The sequence below is a fragment of the Otolemur garnettii genome, unplaced genomic scaffold, assembly GCF_000181295.1.
Source record: "Otolemur garnettii isolate 467f Iridium unplaced genomic scaffold, OtoGar3 scaffold00047, whole genome shotgun sequence".
Taxonomy (NCBI): Eukaryota; Metazoa; Chordata; class Mammalia; order Primates; family Galagidae; genus Otolemur; species Otolemur garnettii.
The window spans coordinates 8,198,705-8,204,962 of NW_003852442.1; the positions used below are offsets into that span (position 1 = coordinate 8,198,705).

The 6,258-nt window shown below is 47.6% G+C and overlaps 1 pseudogene; it reads left to right on the forward strand.

Annotated features, from left to right (window-relative positions):
- Positions 1-2,070: 2,070 nt before the first annotated feature.
- Positions 2,071-6,091, forward strand: LOC100953677 (annotated as a pseudogene).
- Positions 6,092-6,258: the final 167 nt, after the last annotated feature.

The window sequence follows — 6,258 nt, forward strand, 5'->3', positions numbered from 1 at the left end:
AACCCGCCACCTTAGGTGTACATGGCTGGCGCCTTAGCCGGTTGAGCTATAGGCGCTGAGCCCTAAGAGACTTTCTGTTGGTTTTTCTAAATGCAATGGGGAGTATCTCCTGGCCTTGAGTTGCTTCACTTCGCTGCTGCCAACCTCATTTTCTGTGACCCAGAGTGTCTCTGTCGCTTCTCTGCTGAATTCCAGCGTTCTCTCTCATATACTCTATTTGATGTGTTGCTGTCCACGAGACATCTGGTCCCTATTTGTGGACGTGTCTAGTCAGCTGTCTTCATCTCCACTCTGCTTTGTGTGTTGATTTTGTTTTTAAACGATGTGCCTTGCCTTGTGCCCTACTTGCTAGAAAAGAAAGTTAATGCAGACACATAGACTCCACACAGTATTGCCTGTAACATACCACAGAAGCATTTAACTGCTTGATAATTCTCCCACATTTCACATATTAAATAGTCTTTTCTTGTACATGTTGTTGCTGATAGCCTCTGGCCGCCTTTAGCTCCTGTTAGATCCACTCTATGGTTCCTACTATTCTGATGCTTTTGGCCATTGGCATCCATGGGCCAAGATGTTCAGTAAGTTTGGGGGAATGGCCAAGGCATCGGGACAGGAGAGTGTCAGGGAAGAGACTGTTTTAGGTTGGGTTCTCCAGAAGCGAGGCCTGAGGTGGGGACTTGGGCGAGTGACTTAGGAGGAAGAGTCAGGGAGTCAGGATAAAGCAGGGGAGTGAAGGGGAGCTATGCAAGGATAGGATTCAGCTAAAGATTACCTTCATCTAAGCTGTAGATTTTATTGCCATATGCTGTTTATAATATTCTCTTATCATCCTTTCAATATTTTCAAAATCTATCATGACATTAGCTTTTTCAGCCCTGATACTGACAATTTCTCTTTTTAGACCCTGAAAATCTCTGTCTAGCCAGAGATTTATCAATTTTGTTTATCTTTAAAAATTCAGCTTTTAGGCTCAGTGCCTGTGGCTCAAGCGGCTAAGGCGCCAGCCACATACACCTAAGGTGGCGGGTTCGAATCCCCAGCCTGGGCCCACCAAACAACAATGATGGCTGCAACCAAAATAAAAAATGGCCAGGCATTGTGGCAGGCGCCTGTAGTCCCAGCTACTTGGGAGGCTGAGGCAGGAGACTCGCTTGAGCCCAGGAGTTTGAGGTTGCTGTGAGCGTGATGCCATGGCACTCTACCCAGGGGGACAGCTTGAGGCTCTGTCTCAAAAAAAAAAAATCCAGTTTTTAGCCACCATGGACAAACATAAAGAGGTCTTCTTTGGGAGTGCCTCCTTGCTGGCCCTCCTGCCTATTCCTGGCCTCCCATCATTGCTTCTGACCCTCTCATCCCCTGCAACCTGACAGATGATCAGGATGCATTTGTCACCCTCACAAGGGACAAGCACCTGGAGTTTCTTCACTCCAAAGAACCCAGTGGTCCACCACGTGCATGCTGGTGGAGCTGCACATGCAGAGTCCAGACTACTTTGTCTACACCTGTGGTAAGTGCAAGCACCACGTGGAGATGCTCTGGCACTGCGCTGTCTGTGAAAATTATGACGTGTGTATTACCTGCTATAACACTAAAAACCATGGCCACAAATGGCTTAGATGATGGGGGCAACAACCGGCAGGCTGCAGCCACTCAGAGCCCAGGAGACTCACTGCCTGAGCATCAGCACTGCATCCAGTCTCTGGTCCACACCTGCCAGTGCTGGAATGCCAGTTGCTCCCTGGCCTCCCACCACAAGATGAAGCCTATGCAGCGTACCAAGGGTCACAAATGGAAAACCAATGGCAGGTAGCTCATCTGCAAGCAGCTCATTGCCCTCCACTGCTACCATGCCAAGCACACCAGGAGAATAAGCACCCATGCCACTGGGCCTAGACATCAAGCAGAAGTTCTAGCACCAGCCACAGGGGGGCCAGGTGCTCTGCAGGAGGATGGTGCAGTGGGACAGCAGCAGGGCCTGCCCTCCCCAACTCCTGCTAACAGCCAGCCACCACTCAGATGTCCCAGCCCCAGCCCACCTCTCAGTCTCAGCCCACCCCTCCCAACAGCATGCCGCCCTACTTGCCCAGGCCCCAGACGGCAGGCCCTATATCCCAGCATAAAGCAGGTGACCCCTCCAACCCCTCCTCAGACTACTCAGCCACTCCTTCCAGGACCCCCACCTGCAGCAGTGGAAATGGAAATCCGGATTCAGCAGGCAGCCAAGACAAAGCATCAGATGGCCTGTGTGCAAATATTTCAAAGGCCAGTCCAATACCAGATGCCCCAGTCTCCCATGGCCCCATGGGTATGAACCGACCTCCCATGGCCCACGGTCCAAGTGAGCATTTGGAGCCATGTTTGGGACCCAAAGGGATGCGGCAACAGCTACCCTGGGCCCAAGGAGCATTGCCTCGGCCCCAGCAATCACAGTGTGGGATGCCAAGGCCAGCCATGATGCCAGTGGCCCGGCATGGTCAGCCCTTGAATGTGGCTCCACAACCGGGACTGAGGCAGGTAGGTGTGAGCCCACTCATAGCAGGCACTGTGTCTCAACAAGCCTTACAAAACCTTTTGCAGACTCTCAGATCTCCCAGCTCTCCCCTACAGCAAGAGCAGGTGCTTCATATCCTTCACATCAACCTCCAGCTGTGGACTGCATTTATCAAGCAGTGAGCTTTCAAGCAGGTCAACTTTGATCCACAACCCTCCCCCCATCCCAAAGCCTAGCATGCCTCAGAGGCAGCTGGGACTTCAGCCACCTACCATGCCAGGCCAGCAAGGGTCCACTCCAATCCAGCCATGCAGAACATGAATCTGATGCAAGCAGGCATGTGAAAGGCTGGCCTGCTCCCGCAGCCACCACAGCAGCAAGTCCGGCCACCTAGGGGAGGGATGAACACCCAGCCTCAGCAAGTGAACATGAACCACAACACCACACCTTCAGTTTTAAGACATCCTGAGAAGACAGTGGATGATACAATGGCAGCAACAATAGCAACAGTGAACAGGGCCAGGAATAAGTCCCAGAATGGCCAACCACTCCCAGTTTCAGCAGCCCCAGAGAGTCAGTTATCCCCCACAGCAGCAGCACATGCAGCATCAGCTGCAACAAGGGAACGTGAGACAGATGGGCCAGCTCCCCCAGGAACAGAAGCAGGAGCCAATCTACAGCAGCAACTCCTTCACCCCAGGACCCCCCAATAGCATGTGCTCCCAAATCTGGCCCAGTTCCCACACCATCAAGGCCAGGACATCCCAAATTCTCTCTCCATCAAGTATATTCTCTCCAGCCTGTCACTTCTCCACGACTGCAGTCCCAGCCTCCTCCTTCCAGCCTGTCCCCGTCCAAGGATGAAGCCTCAGCCTTTCTCCATTCCACGTCTCCCCATAGACAAGTTCCCCACGTCTTAGACTAGCGGCTGCCCAGGCCAACCCCATGGAACAAGGGCATTTTGTCTTTCCAGACTTGGTGGTTCACGCCTGTAGTCCTAGCACTATAGGAGGCCAAGGCTGGCAGATTGCCTAAGCTCAGGAGTTCAAGACCAGCCTGAGTAAGACTCTGTCTGTACTAAAAATAGAAAAACTAGCTAGCATGTGGTGGGTACCAGTAGTCCTAGCTATTTGGGAGGCTGAGGCAGGAGGAGCTCTTGAGCCCAAGAGTTTGAGGTTGCTGTGAACCATGATGATGTCACAGCCCTCTATCTGGGGCAACTCAGTGAGATTCTTGTCTCAAAAAAAAAAAAAAAAAAAGTAGGGGCATTTTGCCACCAAAACCAGAATTGGATGCTTTCTCAGCTCACTGGCAGTCCAAGCATGGCAAACCTCCAGGGTGCAAGCACCACAAACCTGGGACTTAGTGCCAATAACTAAGGCTGGAATTCGAACCTCTCACAGATGACAATAGACATATACTGGAGGCTTGGTGCCTACGGTTCAAGTGGCTAAGGTACCAGCCACATACACCTGAGCTGGCGGGTTCGAATCCAGCCTGGGCCCGCCAAACAACAATGACGGCTGCAACCAAAAAATAGCCAGGCGTTGTGACGGGCGCCTGTAGTCCCAGCTACTTGGGAGGCAGAGACAGGAGAATCACTTGAGCCCAGGAGTTGGAGATTGTTGTCAGCTGTGATGCCACAGCACTCTACCCAGGGTGATGGCTTGGCTCAAGGAGTAGGGCACCGGCCTCATATACTGGAGGTGGCAGGTTCAAACCTGGCCCCAGGCAAAAACTGCAAAAAAAAAAAAAAAAAAAAAAAAAAAGAAAGAAAAGAAAAGAAAAGAAAAAGACATATACTGGAGATACTTTGTAGTATTGGGGGGCCAAAACCAATTATTTCCCCTTAAGAGTTTTTGTATTAAAGACTATTTTTTTAAATCTTTCTTACTGAAAGTATATATAGTGAGAATAAGATGGAGTCTATCAGGCTAAGGCAACACTGAATCAGCTGTTAGCTACACTGAAAAAAAATCTGTGTAGTATTAAACACGATCTACTATGTCTATATAGAAATCTCAAAAGAAATTAGAACATGAATAAAAATTTTCCAGTAAATGATGTCACTACAACATAGCCTCACAAATAACACCACACCCAACTGAGTTTCAAAATTTTATTTTAATTTTTTTTTGAGACAAGAGTCTCACTATGTGACCCTCAGTAGAGTGCTGCAGCATCACAAGTCACAGTAACCTCAAACTCTTGGGTTTAGGGTGGCGCCTGTGGCTCAAAGGAGTGGGGTGCTGGCCCATATGCTGGAGGTGGCGAGTTCAAACCCAGCCCTGGCTAAAAAAAATGGCAAAAATAAATAAATAAACAAACCTCTTAAAAAAAAAAAAAACAACTCTTGGGTTTAAGCGATTCTCTTGCCTCAGGCTCCCAAGTAGTTAGGACTACAGGTACCCACTACAAAGCATGGCTATTTGTTGTTGTTGTTGTTGTTGTTGTCGTTGTTGTAGTTGTCATTGCTGTTTTTAGCTGGTCCAGGCTGGGTTTAAACCCATTAGCCCCGGTGTATGTGGCCAGCACCTTAACCTCTGAGCTACGAGCACCAAGCCATGATTTTCAAAATTTTAAATTACTCAAAACTTCAGATCAGTTCTATAAAAACTTTTAATACTAAATATTATCTTTAAAACTATGCTAAGGTGGGGCCCGGCATGGTGGTGCTTTGCCTATAATCCCAGCATTCTGGGAGGCCCAGGCAGGCGGATCACCTGAGCTCACAGGTTCAAGAATGGCCTGAAGGAATTATCCTGAGTGTGGCTTCTGAAAGGGTTCTTCAGAAATTAGTGATCAAGATGCCTGCTAAACCACGTTTCCAAGAAAAAGTCTCAACAGTTAAAAAGAAATTCAAAAAGAAAAACCGATGATGATGAAGAGTTGTCAGAGAAAAAGGTTAGAAACACAGGAAAAAAGAAATAAAAATCATCCAAGACATCTGTCTTCTGAAGGACAAACAAAGCATACTAACATAAAACAGATAAGATAGCACCCAAGGAAAGGAAAACCTTGCAACCACTTTCAAAGAGCAGCAGAGAGCATTTGCAAACAATAATGGAATCAGTAAGAATAACAATTTTGAGTAATAGTAGACAAAGAAGAAATACAGTATCATCTCAACTTACTGAAAAAAAGATTGCTACAACTTTGTGAAACCCTGAAAGTCCCTCCTGAAAAGCTGAAGGACTTAACTCATGTGTCAAGTCTACTAAATGTGGAAAGGGCATGGGAGCAAGCTAATGAAGAAGGTCTGGCATTATTGCAGAAGAAATAGAAAACATGGTAGGAACTGCAGAATTGATGACTGAGGATATTCAGAGCCTAAAGATTGACATTCTGGAGAGTGAGGTAGAAGAGGAAGAGAGGACACTAAAACAAGGGCTTCAAATGGATATTAGGAGTGTACTCTGTCTTCCAGAACTTTCTCAGAAAAGTCTCAAAGCACCCACACTTCAGAAAGAAATTTTGACACTAATTCCAAACCAGAATGCTCTTCTAAAGGACTTGGCTGTTCTTCATAATTCCTCCTAGGTTAAGAACATGTTGACGCTCATTGAAGAAGCCTGTAAGAAACTGGATGCCACCTGAAGAGTTTTTTCTTAGATTGTCTCCATATTAATGTTTATGATTTATAAAGCTATTAACCTATGATGATATTGCAGAGGCTGAGGCTTCTGTAGGGTTTATTATGCTCTGATAGGCACTTTAAAATTAGCTTCTGTAGGCTCGGCGCCTGTGGCTCAAGTGGTTAAGGC